At 40.3% G+C, this 17,763-nt stretch overlaps 1 pseudogene; it reads left to right on the top strand.

The window, feature by feature from the left end:
- The first annotated feature begins 13,448 nt into the window (after nucleotides 1-13,448).
- Nucleotides 13,449-17,553, top strand: LOC139719704 (uncharacterized; annotated as a pseudogene).
- The last annotated feature ends 210 nt before the right edge of the window (nucleotides 17,554-17,763 follow it).

Raw genomic sequence — 17,763 nt, 5'->3', positions numbered from 1 at the left:
ATCCAGAATATTAGTACAGAAAGATACCGGTGGATATGATTGTGTATTACGTGAAATACATTGCCACAAATGTCAATCAGTATAAGATGGATGATCAGGCATTCGTTAAGAGGACAGATTTCTCCCTCAAAGATTTGCAAAGGTAACCCAAATGTGATGTGATTGCTGTTCCACAGCATATAAATGTAGATGTTTCACAAGGTGCTAAAAAGGCCAAAAACAAATCTTAACTTGGAAACTGGTCACATGGCGCTCAAAGAACAAATTCACATTTCAGATCATGCGCAATTGTCAGATCAAACACGCCTTGAGCTTGCGAAATTAGAAATAGAAAGAGACCGAGCTAAGAATTAGAGAAATTGAAATGGAGAAATAAAGGATGATATGAGAAATAGAAGGGAAGGACAGTGAACAAAGAGAAATGGTAACGAAGGAAAGAATGGAAATGAAGAAAAAAATTAAGTAGCACAACAACTGAAATTGCGTGAGATGCAACTGACTTATACACTATGGAAATCTTGAAGGGCTCCCCTTGAATTCGATTTGGCCGAGAACATTCGATTGGTGCCAAAGTTTGAAGAAAAGAGTCGATGCATATTTTGTGTCATTTGAGTAGGTGGCTGACAGTTTGGCCCATGCTCCTTCAAAGTGTGTTTGTCGCCAAGGCAGCTGATGTATACTCATCTCTCTCTCTCTGAAGAGAATCACGTGACTATGTTAGTCAAGAAAGTAGTGTGGACTGCCTATGAGTTGGTGCCAGAGGCGTACAGACACAAGTTCAGAAATTCGTACCGCAAACACACGTTGAGATTGCTCGTGAAAAAGGAAATGATGTTTGATAGGTGGTACAGATCCCTGAAAGTGAAGTAGGATTTCTATAAAATACCCGAGGTTGTTCTCTTGGAAGAATTTAAAAAAAGTGTTGTTTCAGTGTGAAGTCGCATTTGGAAGATTACAAAGTGACAAGTTTATGTGAAGCAGCCTTTATGGCTGATGAGTATGAGCTGACCCACAGAAATGAGAACAGACCACCTTTCAGGAATTTCTCTGGAAACAAGACAGACAAAAATCGAGCAATCCAAAAAATGCTGGTTCTGAAAAAGGCACGAGTTCTGAAACTTCATCGGCACAGAAACCCTAGTCTGACAAAAGTCCAGTACAAGTACAAAAACAAAAAAAAAAATGTTATCAAATGCTTTCATATTATCCAGACGGGTCATGTAAAGTCACAATGTTAGAAGTTGCAAAACAAAGCAAAATAGGACATAAGATTAGTCATGTCAAAAAGTGTCCTACCTGAAAACAGTGCCCCGTTTTATAAGTGAAACACAGGCCATTGAAAGTCGATCTCCCAAATTCAAAGATAGGACTAAGCAGGTGGATAAGAATTCCCGAATCTTGTCATCCCTCCCATACTTTGCAGAGTATCCCCTATAGTCAAGCGTTACGCATTCGTAGAATCTGCTCAGAAGAGATGAATGCCTCACAGGGAATAGCACAACTACAAGAACATCTATCACAGCGCAACTACAACAAAACAGATGTCCAGAAAGCTGTAGATAAAGCTTCCACCGTCCCCCGAGAAGACCTTTTGAAATACAAAATCAAAAAGCCACTGAAGAGGACGCCCTTTGTTGTATCGTTTCACCCAAATCTAAGAAAACTCTCTCAGGTCATACGTGAACACCTCCCAATTTTGCATCAGTCAGAGGACATGAAACAAATATTTCCCGAGCCTCATATTGTATCCTTTCGCCGAGGTCGATCTCTTAAAGACCTGCTGGTCTCCGCCAAAGTGCACGACGAGGCGGATGCACATGAAAACAGACCAAGGGGATCAAGCAAATGCAATGCCAAAAAAATGTTGTATCTGTCCACTGATGGAGAACACAAATAAATTCTCCAGCACCGTCACTGGAGAGGAGTTTCACATACTGCAACATATTGACTGTAAAAAGAGTTACGCAATTTACTTGATCACATGCGCCCGATGCCGAAAACAATATGTCGGCGAAACCACGACAACGTTATACACACGCAAGAACAACACCCGCTCTGACATCCGCAAATATAACACAGAAAAGGGTAAACAAATTCCGGTAGCACAGCATTTCAGCACACATGAACACACAATCGACGATGTACGGGTCACGGGCATTGAACTTATCCACAAAAAATCAAATCAAGTCACTCTGAAGCGGGAATCATACTGGATCTTGAAACTTAAAACACTCACCCCGTATGGTATTAATGTAGATGAGTAATATAGAATGGTATTTTGGAAATGTATATGGATTATTCTTATGTAAGATGATATTGTATTTATTGGAAAAGATAGAATGTTTATAAAGGATTGATCTTTTGATGTTGTATTGGTTGATTGATAGGCATTGTTATATATCCAGTTATAACATAATATGTTCAGAAGGAATATATATATATGCATATATATATATATATATATAAATATATATAATGTATGTATGTGTATATGATCATAACATGGATGCATGAATATTATGATATGTATAGGAAATGATGATTACAGATAGAGAGACAGGTAGAGGTGTGCACAAGAAAAACAACATGATACTGTGCGACACAGTTTTGTTATATCACGTGGGAAGAGCATGAAGATTCTGTCAGCAATAATTTTGGTATATATTATACTTCTGTGTTGTGTGCCTAGGGACAAGTGGCAACACACCATCCCCTCTTTATCTGTACTCGGGTTTTTTATGTAAAATGAGATTGTATTTATCGGAATAGATAGAATGTTTGTATAGGATTGATTTTTTAATGTTGTATTGGTTGACTGATAGGTATTGTTATATACTCAAGTTATCATACAATGTGAATAGAAGGAATCATATGATTATATATGTATATGTGTATGTATGTATATGTATATACATTGTATGTATATTTATGAATATATATGTGTGCATGTATATGTGATAAGAACCTAAAATGGCAATAGATCTAAAAACGCTTCATCCTGGCGAGGAAAGCGCATGATTTAGAAACAAGACACCAAACAGGTGTCTTGTTTCTAAATCATGCGCTTTCCTCGCCAGGATAAAGTATGTGTATATGTATATACATACATGTACACATACATGTATGTATGTGTATATTACATATATATATATATATATATATATATATATATATATGACCGTGCACCTCAAAACGAACATAAAGTCGCACACACTGATTTTGCGTGAGGACTGAAAATAAGTGAAATGGGTCAACCTAGCCGAACTTGACTTTTTTATATTTTCTGAAAGAGCGGGTCTTCTTTTACATTATGCTAAAATTTGGTATTATAAACCGGGCAGGAAAGTGTGTTTTTTAGCAGTTTATCTCGAACATTTTTGGTAGAATAGTGGGAGTAGGTGTGTCTTTAGAATCCCTTTTTCATTTCTGAAAAACCTTGTCCGCACTCTTCGCTTTCAACTGTACACTGTAAAAACATCGGTGTTAGATTTAACACCACGGGTGTTAAATCTAACACCGATCAAACTTCAATAGAGGACCACACCCACAGGTGTTAAACATACACTGTGATGGTGTTGAAAAGTGTTCACCTGACACTTCATGGTGTTAATTTGACACTGTACCTGGTGTTATTTTGACACTGTACTGGTGTTAATTCAAAAATGACACCACATGGTGTTGATTTGATATTTGTTGGTGTTAATATCAATGGTTTAACACTCGTCCAGCTTCAATAAGAGACCACACCAGCTGGTGTTACTTTGGTGTAAATTTATTTTCACATTTTTTCAAAAATCTAGTATTTTAATGCAAAATTCTTGATCGCCTTGTTTAAATTAAAAATCAACAAGAAGTGCAGTTACTAAGAAACTCTTCAAAAAACAGTTTAAAATTTGGAAATGACGCCCGGAGGGGTTAATTTAACACCATAAATGAGCACCGAAAATTTAACACCAACTCGGTGTTCACTATTTAACACCGGACTTTTTGCAGTGTAATAACTTTTGAAAGGATGGTGCTACTGCTTTGAAAGTTGACATTAATTATGGACAGAATGTGTTAATGAGGCATGCTTACTTTCGATTTAATCTGATAATCCCTTCATTGTTGTTACTCTGGTGGTTTACTTCCTGTTTTTTGTCCCATTCATTACACAGCCAGCACGGTTTGGTAAAGATTAAGCGCTTGAATAGACACTGTACTTCAGAGCCTCTTTTCTCAGTTCACACTTTTCCTGAGTTTGTGCTTTCTTTCCAATATTTAGATATGTTAGGAGAGTCCATTTGATTTGAGTTATACATCATCTTAAAGCTTAAAGTCTGCTCTTTAAGATTGTGGTCTTAGTTAAAAATTCATGTCTGGCGACGTTTTGTTTGTTTTGAGATGCAGTGTCATATATATATATATATATATATATATATATATGTATATACGATCATAATATGGGTGCATGAAAATATATGACAAGTATAAGAAGTGATGATTATAGATAAATGTGACCCTGCACCTCAAAACAAACAAACAGTCGCCAGACATGAATTTTTAGTTAAGACCATATTCTGAAAGAGCAGACTTTAAGCTTTATAATGATGTATAACCTAAATCAAATGGACTCTCCTAACCTATCTAAATATTGGAAAGAAAGCACAAACTCAGGAAAAGTGTGAACTGAGAAAAGAGGCTCTGAAGTACAGTGTCTATTCAAGCGCTTAATCTTTACCAAACCGTGCTGGCTGTGTGATGAATGGGACAAAAAAACAGGAAGTAAACCACCAGAGTAACAACAATTAAGGGATTATCAGATTAAACTGAAATTAAGCATGCCTCATTAACACATTCTGTTCATAATTAATGCCAACTTTCAAAGCAGTATCACTATCCTTTCAAAATTTATTCAGAATTGAAAGTGAGGAGTGTGGACAAGGTTTTTTTCAGAAATGAAAAAGGGATTCTAAAGACACACCTAATTACACTATTCTACCAAAAATGTTCGAGATAAACTGCTAAAAACACACTTTCCTGCCCGTTTTATGATACCAAATTTTAGCATAATGTAGAAAATATGAAAAAGTCAAGTTCGGCTAGGTTGACCCATTTCACTTATTTTCAGTCCTCACGCAAAATCAGTGTGTGCGACTTTATGTTCGTTTTGAGGTGCTCGGTCACAAATAGACAGATGGATAGAGGTGTACACAGTAAAAACAATATATTATACAGTGCGATACAGTTTTTATATATTATGTGATAAGAGCATGAAGATTTTGTCAGTAATAATTTTGGTATATATAATATATGTGTATATTGTATATTTCTGTGTTATGTGCCTAGGGACAAGTGGCAACACACCATTCACTCTTTGTCTGTTCCCGGGTTCTATGCCTGCTCTTTTCATTGTTTGTAAACCAGCTGTAGGGGTTAATGACCACGAAAATGCTCATTGTATCGTAATTGTTAACAACCCTTCATCTGCACTGACACACTTGTAACACTGAACCTAATTCTTTATACTACCCCACTCCTGCCTGACATGCACCATCGCACACAAGCCTCCTCCCCCCCCCCATATCACATGATCACTCACATCCCGCCACAAGACAGCCACAAGACACCCAAGTAACCCACACGTCTGCTTAGCAGGTAATTATATTACTTAATTAGTTTATTTATGATATATGTTTTATTTTATTGTATGATAATTATGTTTGTATGCTACATATACTCACTATATATTCATTTACAGTTATACATTGTTGAATGTGTTGCAAATTGCCAAAAAATGTTGCCAAGTATGCTATGAAGCTATTACCTCATGCTGAACTTGTATTTAATATATTGTGTTCATGACTCCAGATTTGCTGTGCTCAAAAATATATATTTCATTTCATAAACAGATAATAAAGCTGAGGAAGACCAAGGTCGAAAGCTTCGTAACAGCCGGCTTCATGCGACATCTTTTGTCATCTACATTGTCTCGACTATATATATATATATATATATATATATATATATATATATATGAAACGGGTCAACTAAGTCAACTTTGAGTTTTCCATGTTTTCTGAAAGAGTTATTATTCTTCTACATTATTCTTGAGTTTGGGATCATAAAATGAATGGAAAAGTGCATTTTCAGTAGTTTTTCTACAACCTTTTTTGTAGAGAAGTGAGATCAGGTATGTCTTAGAGGCCCCTTTTCATTTCCTGTTAACCCTATGCAAACTCTTAACTTTCAAGTCTGATAAGTTTTGAAAGGATAACACTTACTGCTTTGAAAGTTGGCAGTAATCACGGGCACAATGTTTAGATTAGGCCATGAGTGAGCCGGTTTTTTCGCTTATTTCGTTCCGACAACTGCGGCACTAAAATTTCTCCACAGCTGTACGTGTAAACAAATAACCAAAGAGACTACAGGAAAAAGTTCGACACACACCCTCCTGCACTCTTTTGGTAATTTATGGGGAAACAGTGAACTTTTTTGTCACTGAGGAGCTGAATATGTACACTTTGCCGTGTACGATATTCATTCGCGAACGATCATGCGATGTATGTTATCCAATCCGAATCGAGAATTATTGTTTACGAGTCAAAATGGCCGCCCTCTGTGAGCCTGTCGACGCGTCTACGTCGTCTGCTCTGCCGAAACTGTTAAGATGCGTTATTATGCATGTAACATCGATGAAGTTTGAAAATTTCACGGCTATGACAAACCTAAGATAGACGAAACCTATTTTGTGTGCCAAAAAGTTGATTAATTAATTGAGTGGGGGAGACCGTGAAATCGCAGACCAGAACGACGCACTGATTTTTTTTTCCTTTTTTTTTTGCCTTGAATGATTAGTCATTTGATTAATAACATGTCTTTGAACAGAATATAAGGCATTTGCCTTGACCTCTGACGGTCAGTCAGTGCTCTCTCTCATGCTGGTCTCGAACCACTTTGCTCTTGTCCTCATTTGCATAGCCAGCATCAGGAAAAGCTGAAACACGAGATATAATGCAACTATTAAACCCAAACTTCACCTTTTTTTTCTAGGTATATGGCTAAAAGCAGTGCTTTACCAATGTGTATATGTATTTCAGCTTAGAAACACTATGGGAACTAACTGCGACTAGCAGCCCCATACGCATAACTGCGGCCAGCAGCCCCATACGCATAGCGTCATGGGGCTGTGGACTGTAGCATACAGGATCATGACGGAGTAATATCGCGGACAAATATCAACTTAAAATCGGAAAAATTCTTCAATTTGAAGACTTATTAATAAATTTGAAGTATTGATAATAGAGTTCGTGCAAGGTTTGCTTCTGCAAATAGTTCATTTCTGTTCAAATTGATGACTAAATGTGACTCGGTCGAGAGGAAACTGGGAGAGCTACACTGAATTGACGGCCAGCGCATGCGCACACAGACATCTTATCCAGTCAATGGATTCGAAATTTGTGCGCAGTGATGAGTGCGCCTGCGCTGACCGTCAATTCAGCGTAGCTCTCCCAGATTCCTCTCGACCTAGTCATATTAAGTCATCAATTCGAACAGAAAATTACTATTTGTAGAACCAAACCCTGCACGAACCCTGTTGTCAATACTTCAACCTTACTTGCAAGTTTTCAAATTGAAGAATTTTCTTTCGATTTAAGGTTGACATTTGTCCGCGATACTACCCTGTCATGATCCTAGATGCTACAATCCGCTGCCCCATTATGATATGTGTATTGGGCTGCTGGTCGCAGTTTATAAAATATGGATTTTCGCAAAAAACTACAGGATATTTCGAGGAGAACTTTTTACAGTATATTTAGGATGTACAAAACATCACATTTCCGCATTCAGAAAGTAGTGCCACTCACTGAGTGTTGCTGGAACGAAACCCATTTTCTAAGCCTCGTTTTTAGCTTCACCCCATGGCCTAGATAGGGCCTGCTCAATTTCAATTTAATCTGATAATCTCTTCATTGTTGTTGCTCCAGTGGTTTACGTCCAGTTTTTTGTCCCATTCATCGCACAGCTAGCACGGTTTGGTAAAGATTAAACGCTTGAATGAACAGATAGACCCTGTACTTCTGAGCCTCTTTTCTCGGTTCGCACTTTTTCAGAGTGTGTGCTTTCTTTCCAATCTTAAGATAGGTTAGGGTGTCCATTTCAATTGAATTATACATTATTTTAAAGCTTAGAGTCTGCCCTTTTAGAATCTGTCCTTAACTAAAAATCCATGTCTGGCGACTTTTTGTTTGTTTTGTGGTGCAGGGTCACATATGTTTATATATATAATAATAATATATGCTGTATGTTTGGACAATACCGTGTGTGTGTGTGTGTGTGTGTGTGTGTGTGTGTGTGTGTATGTGTTGCCCCCCTCCCATTCCTTAAACGGAGAACACCCTATAGTAATTTTTGGTACCCCCTACAAAATCGTAAGGTTCGGCCATCCTTCCATACGTAGGCCTTTACCACACCCACACATACACACACACACACCGTCAAACACATACACACATACACACATACACACATACATGTACAGACTTTTTTACTTGTCCATGAAAATTTAGGCGAATTTCTTCCCATGTATCTGTTGCCAAAGAAAAATTACCCAACACTCAAAGGGAATGCGTCACTTACACAACAGCGGAGCAAAAAGTACCCAACTCTCCATTACCAATTCTGTTGGTAAATATTCGCCCAATACTTAGGTAAGAATAATTGCCTTTTGTTTGTTTAATCACCTAAATGCTCAACTGGGGGATAATTGTCCAGAATGATGATGTTGTTTCTTTTTTTTTTACCAACTAAATTTACCCAATATTTTAAGAATGTGGTATAGCTACAGTACATGCATGTGACAGAAAATACATAATAGCTCATCCAATTTAAAAGTTCTAAGAAGTGGGTACATATTTGGCTCAGTGATGAAAGACCTACACTGTGCCTGTAGCCCACTGTAATTGGTTGTTTGCTATAGACAGGAACTCAGGCTTCTGGAAAGCCCTTGAAATCACAAGTATGTACAAGTAGGTAAAGGTATGTAGCCCCTGGTTGGAGCAAATTACAGAACATTCAAGAAGAAGGGAATGAACCTATATATGCCAAAGAAATTCTGAAGAAGGGAGAGTACTCAACACCACTGCTCTGAGAGTTAAGCCATTTCTGGCTCTGAAGCGACTTGTTATAGTCAGTCCTGTGTTACACGCTGACCTGCTATATTTGTGGAGATACGGCCTGGGAGACATTTTTGCCTGCAGAGAATTGATTCGCCTACATTGGTGACAGACTCCATTCTTATGTCAATTGAAATTGTTACATCAAAGCGGTAACGGGCTGGATTCCTAGTTGGATATTATTTGCTGTATTATCATTCACGTATCAACTGGACGCGTCAAAACCACTGAATTCTACACATGTCACTGTGGATTTATATTGTGGATTTATGTTTTGGATTACCTCTGCAAGAAACTGTGCCCTCCCACACCCTCCCCTACCCCCTCGCTCGCTCCGCTCGCTCGGGTTCAGTCGAGTTCGTGATATTCAGTGAAAATAATTAATACAAGAAGTGTATCTAAATTATATCATTTTATAGGCAAATTGTTCAATAATAATCTACACTAAAATATACTGCTACCTTAAACAAGTGGGACTGTTTCACGTCGATAAAACGCGCAAAAACATGCATCAAATTGCACCATTTGCAAAATCAAAATGCAAAAAGTTCTTACCTCCCCTACCCCCTCGCTCGCTCCGCTCGCTCGGGTTCAGTCGCGTTCATGATATTCAGTGAAAAGAATTAATACAAGAAGTGTATTTGAATTATACTATTTTATAGGCAAATTGTTCAATAATAATCTACACTAAAATATACTGCAATCTTAAACAAGTGGGACTGTTTCACGTCGTTAAAACACGCAAAAACATGCATCAAATTACACCATTTGCAAAATCAAAATGTAAAAAGTTCTCACCGTGGGAGGGGGAAACCCCCCTCCCACACCCTCCCCTACCCCCTCGCTCGCTCCGCTCGCTCGGGTTCAGTCGCGTTCATGATATTCAGTGAAAAGAATTAATACAAGAAGTGTATTTGAATTATACCATTTTATAGGCAAATTGTTCAATAATAATCTACACTAAAATATACTGCTACCTTAAACAAGTGGGACTGTTTCACGTCGATAAAACGCGCAAAAACATGCATCAAATTGCACCATTTGCAACATCAAAATGCAAAAAGTTCTTATTGTGGGAGGGGGACACCCCCCTCCCACACCCTCCCCTCCCCACTCGCTCGCTCCGCTCGCTCGGTTTCAGTCGCGTTCATGATATTCAGTGAAAATAATTAATACAAGAAATGTATCTAGATTATACCATTTGTGACCGTGCACCTCAAAACGAACATAAAGTCGCACACACTGATTTGGGGTGAGGACTGAAAATAAGTGAAATGGGTCAACCTAGCCGAATTTGACTTTTCATATTTTCTGAAAGAGCGGGTCTTCTGTTACATTATGCTAAAATTTGGTATCATAAAACGGTCAGGAAAGTGTGTTTTTTAGCAGTTTATCTCGAACATTTTTGGTAGAATAGTGTGATTAGGTGTGTCTTTAGAATCCCTTTTTCATTTCTGAAAAACCTTGTCCACACTCTTCACTTTCAACTCTAATAACTTTTGAAAAGATAGAGCTACTGCTTTGAAAGTTGGCATTGATTATGGACAGAATGTGTTAATGAGGCATGCTTAATTTCAGTTTAATCTGATAATCCCTTTATCGTTGTTTATCTGGTGGTTTACTTCCTGTTTTTTGTCCCGTTCATAGCACAGCCAGCAGGGTTTGGCAAAGATTAAGTGCTTGAATAGACACTGTACTTCAGAGCCTCTTTTCTCAGTTCACACTTTTCCTGAGTTTGTGCTTTCTTTGTAATATTTAGATAGGTTAGGAGAGTCTATTTGATTTGAGTTATACATCATTTTAAAGCTTAAAGTCTGCTCTTTCAGAATATGGTCTTAACTAAAAATTCATGTCTGGCGACTTTTTGTTTGTTTTGAGGTGCAGGGTCACATTTTATAGGCAAATTGTTCAATAATAATGTACACTAAAATATACTGCTACCATAAACAAGTGGGAATGTTTCACGTCGATAAAACGCGCAAAAACATGCATCAAATTGCACCAATTGCAACATCAAAATGCAAAAAGTTCTTACCGTGGGAGGGGGGACACCCCATCCCACACACTCCCCCTCCCCCCTCGCTCGCTCCGCTCGCTCGGGTTCAGTCGCGTTCATGATATTCAGTGAACAGAATTAATACAAGAAGCGTATTCAAATTATACCATTTTATAGGCAAATTGTTCAATAATAATCTACATCAAAATAAACTGCTACCATAAACAAGTGGGACTGTTTCACGTCGATAAAACGCGCAAAAACATGCATCAAATTGCACCATTTACAACATCCAAATGCAAAAAGTTCTTACCGTGGGAGGGGGAACACCCCCCTCCCACACCCTCCCCCCCCCCCCCCCTCGCTCGCTCCGCTCGCTCGGGCTCGGTCGCTTCGCTCCTTCGCATGAGCAGACTAACCGCCCCCCCCCCCTAAGATGAAATCCTGGCTATGCCGTTGATGATGTAAGTGATGGTGAACATGGTATGTGTGCGCGTGTGTTGGTGAGTGGCCTCTGAAACAACATTTCACATGTTAGTTCATAGACACATACTGCTGTAGCTAATCTAAAAGGGATCGTTGTTTACTGCAACAACACGAACCCCGCCTACTCGGCCATTCTGACACGGCTTACGGAGGCATTTGTACAGACAGTCAATTAATACTCTCACAGTCACGAAACGCCGAGTTCGTCATATAATTATGCATGTGTGGGTGTGTGTGTGTCTATGTGTGTGTGATAAAAACCTAAAATGGCATAAAAACACGTTTTCATGCTGGGGAAACGCATATTTTAGAAATAAAGCAGCCAACAGATTATTAATCGAATTCTTCATGCGCTACCAGGATGTGATGCGATGTTAGACTTTATAATCTGAAACACACAAGGGAATCTATGCCTCTAGTATGTCTGCCTCTGGTATGTAAAAACATACAATGTACCTTCAAAGCTTTAGCAGTGTTGGTCACCTTCTGCATCATTATCCCATCAGACTCCAACGTCTCTAAATCTTGTAGAAGCCAGTCCTCAATGCCGTCTACCTCCTTCTCAAAATCAGACAGCTTCTTGCTAAGGGTGAGGAGATGCTCCCTGTGGTCTCGGGCAGTACAAGTCACGTATTCATAGCGAGCATTGACAGCTGTCAGCTTGTCTTGTACCAGCTTGGCATCACTTGGCGAGACGGTAGCCATGAGCTGTGTGACAGCATTGTTGACACACTCGACCTCCTTACGATGGTAAGCAATATTACCCTCTAGTACCTTGAGATAAGAAATTGGATAAGTGAAAATGCAAATAAGTCATGCAGTGGTCACTAATACCATTGTAGCAGCTCAACTTTTCCCTGTTTTTCTCTCCTCCTCATGCTCTCTCTCTCCGCTTCGATCTCTCCGTCTTTCCCACTCTCTCTCCCCCTCTCTCTCTATAGGTCATCTCCACTTGTTCTCCTAAACGATCAGTTTCCCTGTATTTTCTCTACAAACCATCTAGTGATGATTTGCGAGCCTCTGCTCGCCAGCGTGTCTGTCCACAGTGTTATGACGGACTCAATTCCTAGTATTCTATGCGGAACTCAATTCTCTACCACCTGACGTCCATTCGTCTTCTTAGGCTGCCCGCTGTAATGTACATGAATAAGGCTGCCCATAAATAATCTCAAAACGAGGTAACCGCTTGTCAACACTGACCACTTACTGTCTGATACCAGAGAGGTGAGTCACCTCCTGTACATGTATAAATATCGACTGCTCTTTGTGTGAAAGTAGCAGAGTGTGTTACAATTTCATCATGAGATACTTGCTCCGACAACTCGCCTCGGTGCAGAGCATCCAATAAAACCTTCCATCTACAATGTACGCCCGGAGTGCCTGATGTCTCATTTTTCTATACAGTGTATTCAACTTTAATTAGTGAGTAGATGTTGTGGTGGAGTGTATACTTGCAGAACTGCAATACGAATACACACAGACACACACATCCTCGCTCACTAAACCATAAGCATATCAAACGTAGTGGTATGATAGATACCCATGTACAGCATAATTTGTAACATTAAAAAAACACAAAGTACAGTGAATTCTATTACGTAATACTTCGTACAAGCTTCAGAGGGTTGCATATTCCTCGTGCTTTAGGCAGGAGCTTCACACAGGTGGAAGATTCAAAGTCTATTGTCATGATAATGAGTTTGAGTCTTCGAGTGTATATAAAGGAGGTGGATATTCCACGCCTCTCATCTTTTTCTTGTGTGAACGGCAGGAGGTTACGTCTTCGTCTTAACATACGCAGTTTCTCAACTATGGATATGTCGGAAGTCGGGGGACAGTCGACGGGCCCAGTCCCGTCCACAGCTGCTGTGCCGTCGATGGCGGATTTCGAATTGTTAAAATCGCAATTAGCAGCTTTAATGGAGAACCAACCATCTGACGCTCTACATCCCGCCGGGCAGCATACGAAGCATGTGCCCCAAACTGCCGGCACGCATCCTCTACGTAGCCGGGATGATGAAGATGACTTGTTAAGCATCTTTGTCCCCCAGCCGTCAGGTCAGCTATGACCCAGAAGCGGACCTTGAGATTTTCTCAGCCGCACAAGTGAACAAAAACACTGGCTTTGACTCTGACGACGAATTATATGGCCATGGCCCCTAGGTGCTTGGAAAGCCCGTTTTCGACGCACTTTCTACCCGGCTAACAAAAGCCGTGACCATGCCGCCAAAGACCGAGTGTCCTAAAAAAAAAACTGGATAAGCAATATCTGACGCCTGCAAACGCCCCGGCACTGTGTGCCCCACGTGTCGATGAACAGCTATTGGCATCCATTCCTACCAGAGCTAGAGCGGCCGACTCTCGAGCTCAAAAACTTCAAAAAGCCGTAGTGCGAGGAATGATCCCTTACGCCCATATCTTGGCAGAACTTCATGATGCCGACGACGACAAGAGGACAGTTGGTGTGAGCCGCGTCAAACGATTGGCGCTGGATGGGATAACGCTGACGGGACACGCCACGTATGATATCTCGATGAAGCGCCGATACGACTTAAAGCCATTTTTCAACCCAAAGTATCGGGGAATTTGCAGCCGAACCGTGCCAGTGGGTCAGACACTTTTCGGTGGTGACCTTTCGGCGACCTTGAAATCAGTGGGAGATACCTATTTAGTGGGGCAGAAGATCGCCCCGTCAGTTGGTCTCAGCAGAATATGCTTACACTGAATGATGCAAAAACTGAAATTGTTCATTTCTCATCGCGATTTCGGCATATGCCTGAACAGCTGTCCGTTGGAGTTGGAGATCTGGTGGTGGAAGCATCCCCATTCGGAAGGAATCTTGGTTGCATCATGGATCAACATCTCACAATGAAAGAACATGTCAGCTCTATCTGCCGTTCTGCCATGATAGCCATCCGAAGGATAGGACAGATTAGACAGTATCTCACTACTCCAGCGACGTTGGCTTTAGTTCATGCATTTATAACCAATAGACTTGACAACAATAACAGCCTGTTGTTTGGACTCCCACAATTCCTGATCAGCCAACTTCAGAGAATCCAGAACACCGCAGCCAGGATTGTCCAGAGGGTTCCTAGAAAACATGATGTATCTAATACTCTTCAACAACTACACTGGTTACCCATCGATAAGCGCATTCTGTTCAAGATCCTAGTTATCACATTTAAGAGTCTTCAAGGAAAATCTCCCACATATATCTCTAGCATGATTTCTCCATATCAACCATCCCGTTCTCTACGATCAGCTGAACAGAATCTCCTAAAAGTCCCTAAGGTAGTCTCCCACACCCATGGTGACAGAGCCTTTTCAGTCGCCGCCCTTCACTCTGGAAATCACTCCCCTTGAGCCTAAGAAATCAGCCATCCCTCAACAGTTTCAAAACTGCACTTAAGACTTATCTCTTTGGTAATTAGTTGCTCAGGTAAATGTTACCAGCCTGTTGAGGATATTGTGCTTTTCATTGTAGTGTAAATGACCGTGTATTTATGTAATTATTATTATCATTTAAGTGATTGATTATTTGTGTAAATTATAGTATTTTGGACTATGCAGTAGCTTATGTTTAGGTATATACTATGTAAAGCGCTTAGAGGATTTTATTGATAAGCGCTATATAAATACTGAGTTATTATTATCATTATTATTATTATTAATTCGTGCAATTATTTATTTGGATGACATTCTCATTTTTGCACGTTCCCAAGAAGAGAGCGCAAAAAATACTACATGTGCCGTCGAATTGTTGACAAACTTAGGGTTCCTAGTCAACTTCGAGAAATCAAGTACTACACCTAAGACGGCTTTGATTTATTTGGGTCTTCAGCTAAATTCGGTTGAAATGACAATTAGTCTACCTCTCGAAAAAGTGGTGAAATTAAAGATTTGCGGTCGAATTCTGTTATCGTCAAACCGAGTTACTATCAGGGACCTGGCAAAGTTTATTGGTTTGATTATTTCCACTTTTGATGCGATCCCTACGGGGCGGCTGCATTTTCGCACATTAGAATGGTTCAAGACAAAGGAGCTTAAGAAACCAAACGGAAATTTCAACACTCATGTCCCGCTGGGGAAAAAGGAATTCCGGGAGATAGCCTGGTGGGTTTCTCAGCCTATTGAAAGTTTTCAGACATGCTTAGTTTTTCCCGACATATCCAAGACAGTGAGCACGATGCAAGTAATTCAGGCTGGGGAGCCTTTTGTGAGAATGACGGCTCCTTTGTTCAAGCTAGGTGGTCGCAAGATGAATCACTTTTGCATATTAATGAGCTTGAACTCCTCGCAGTATATCGAGGAATCCAAACGCTCTGTGATGTAACTACCAATACACACATTCACGTGAAATCGGATAGTAACACAACAGTGGTTTACGTGAACAAGATGGGAGGAAATACCCCAAATCTAGACTGCATCGCAAGGGAAATTTGGTCGTGGTGCCTTAGTAGGAATGTTTGGCTCTCGGCCTCTTACATACCAGGCATTCATAACATTGAGGCCGACACTCTGTCTCGAAAGGACATGAACAAAGAACTCAGCCTTCGACCACATATTTTTGCGATGGTTCTGTCTAGGTCATTTACACCTGATGTTGATTTGTTCGCTAGTAGACACAATGCCAAATTGCAGATGTTCGTGTCATGGAAACGCGATCCACTTTCATGCGCTGTTAACGCATTTTCTTTATTATGGAGTTCGCTAACCCCATATCTATTTCCACCTATTTGCATTCTTTCTAGAGTCCTGCACAAGTTACATCAGGAGAGCTGCCAGATGGCGCTGCTCATCGCTCCATTGTGGAGAGCCCAGCCCTGGTACCCCATCCTTCTCGAGTCATTAATAGCCCCGCCCATTCTCCTCCCACGGGGATGTCTAGAGCCCCTCCCCACGACGTTGCCAGACACCAGGCTAGTCGCCTGGACCATCTCGGCGAACAGTGGGAAGCAGAAGGCTTTTCGGAGGACGCTAGACGTCTTCTCTCCCGCTCATGGAGGGAAAATACCAACAAACAGTACGAGTCTGCTTGGTCCCAGTGGCTACATTGGTGTAATAGACGATCATTTGATCCGTTTATCCCAACTATAGTTCATGTTGTTGATTTTTTGTCTTCCCAAAGTATGGGGAAGAGCTATTCCACAGTGAACTGTTATCGATCAGCGCTATCATCTGCCCTACCACCTATTAATGGTTATTCTGTTGGAAAGCATCCGCTTATCATGCGATTGATGAAGGGAATATTTAATGAGAAACCTCCGAAACCGAGGTACACGAGCACTTGGGAAGTTTCCAAGGTTTTGGACTATTTGAGTTCCTTAGATGTTAATGAAAATCTCGATTTACTCCAGTTGAGTGAAAAGCTTTTCTCTTACTGCATTTGTTTCAACTCAAAGAGTTCAGACGTTAGGTCTTCTTGATACATCGTACATGACTGTAAATGATGAATGTGCAAGTTTTCAAATTATGGGTTTGTTAAAGACAACGTCACCCAAGGCGAATATCGCTAATTCCCAGTCGGTTGAATTACCAGCTTACACTCCAAATGAAACAATTTGCGTTTTGTCTACTCTAAAGGAATATCTCAAACGAACGGAAGTGGCTCGTCAGGCTAATAAGGAGACAAAGCTTTTTCTTTCGACGAGGTAGCCACACAACAAGGCGTCGAACGCCACAATAGCAAGATGGTTAAAGAATGTTCTAGTCAAAGCAAAGATAGATGCATCAATTTTCTCGGCCCACAGCTATCGTAGTGCGGCCAGTTCAGCTGCCTTTTGCCACGGTGTTTCGATCCATGAAATAATGGCTAGAGCAAACTGGTCAAACTCCAGAACCTTTAGGGAGTTCTACTTTAAGCCTTCTACAGAACACAATTTTGCGTCCACTATCCTAAATCTTGGGACCTAGACGATCGTGAATGATGTTTGTGTATAAACTTGAATGTGGCGATGTGTTTTGTTTAACATTGTATACAACAGTGCCTTCATGTACTTAGTATAACCTCTGACATAGCGACTTAATGTTATTACCAAGATTATTGTAACAGCCTTGTATTGCCGCTTTGCTATCCAACTTGTCAACTGATGTTATTATTTTGGTAGTTGTTCTCACTGAACG

Source organism: Diadema antillarum, unplaced genomic scaffold (assembly GCF_040938485.1).
Source record: "Diadema antillarum isolate AM-2024a unplaced genomic scaffold, OU_Dant_1.0 scf00000114, whole genome shotgun sequence".
In the NCBI taxonomy this organism is placed as follows: domain Eukaryota; kingdom Metazoa; phylum Echinodermata; class Echinoidea; order Diadematoida; family Diadematidae; genus Diadema; species Diadema antillarum.
This window is presented reverse-complemented; position numbering and strand designations above follow the sequence as displayed.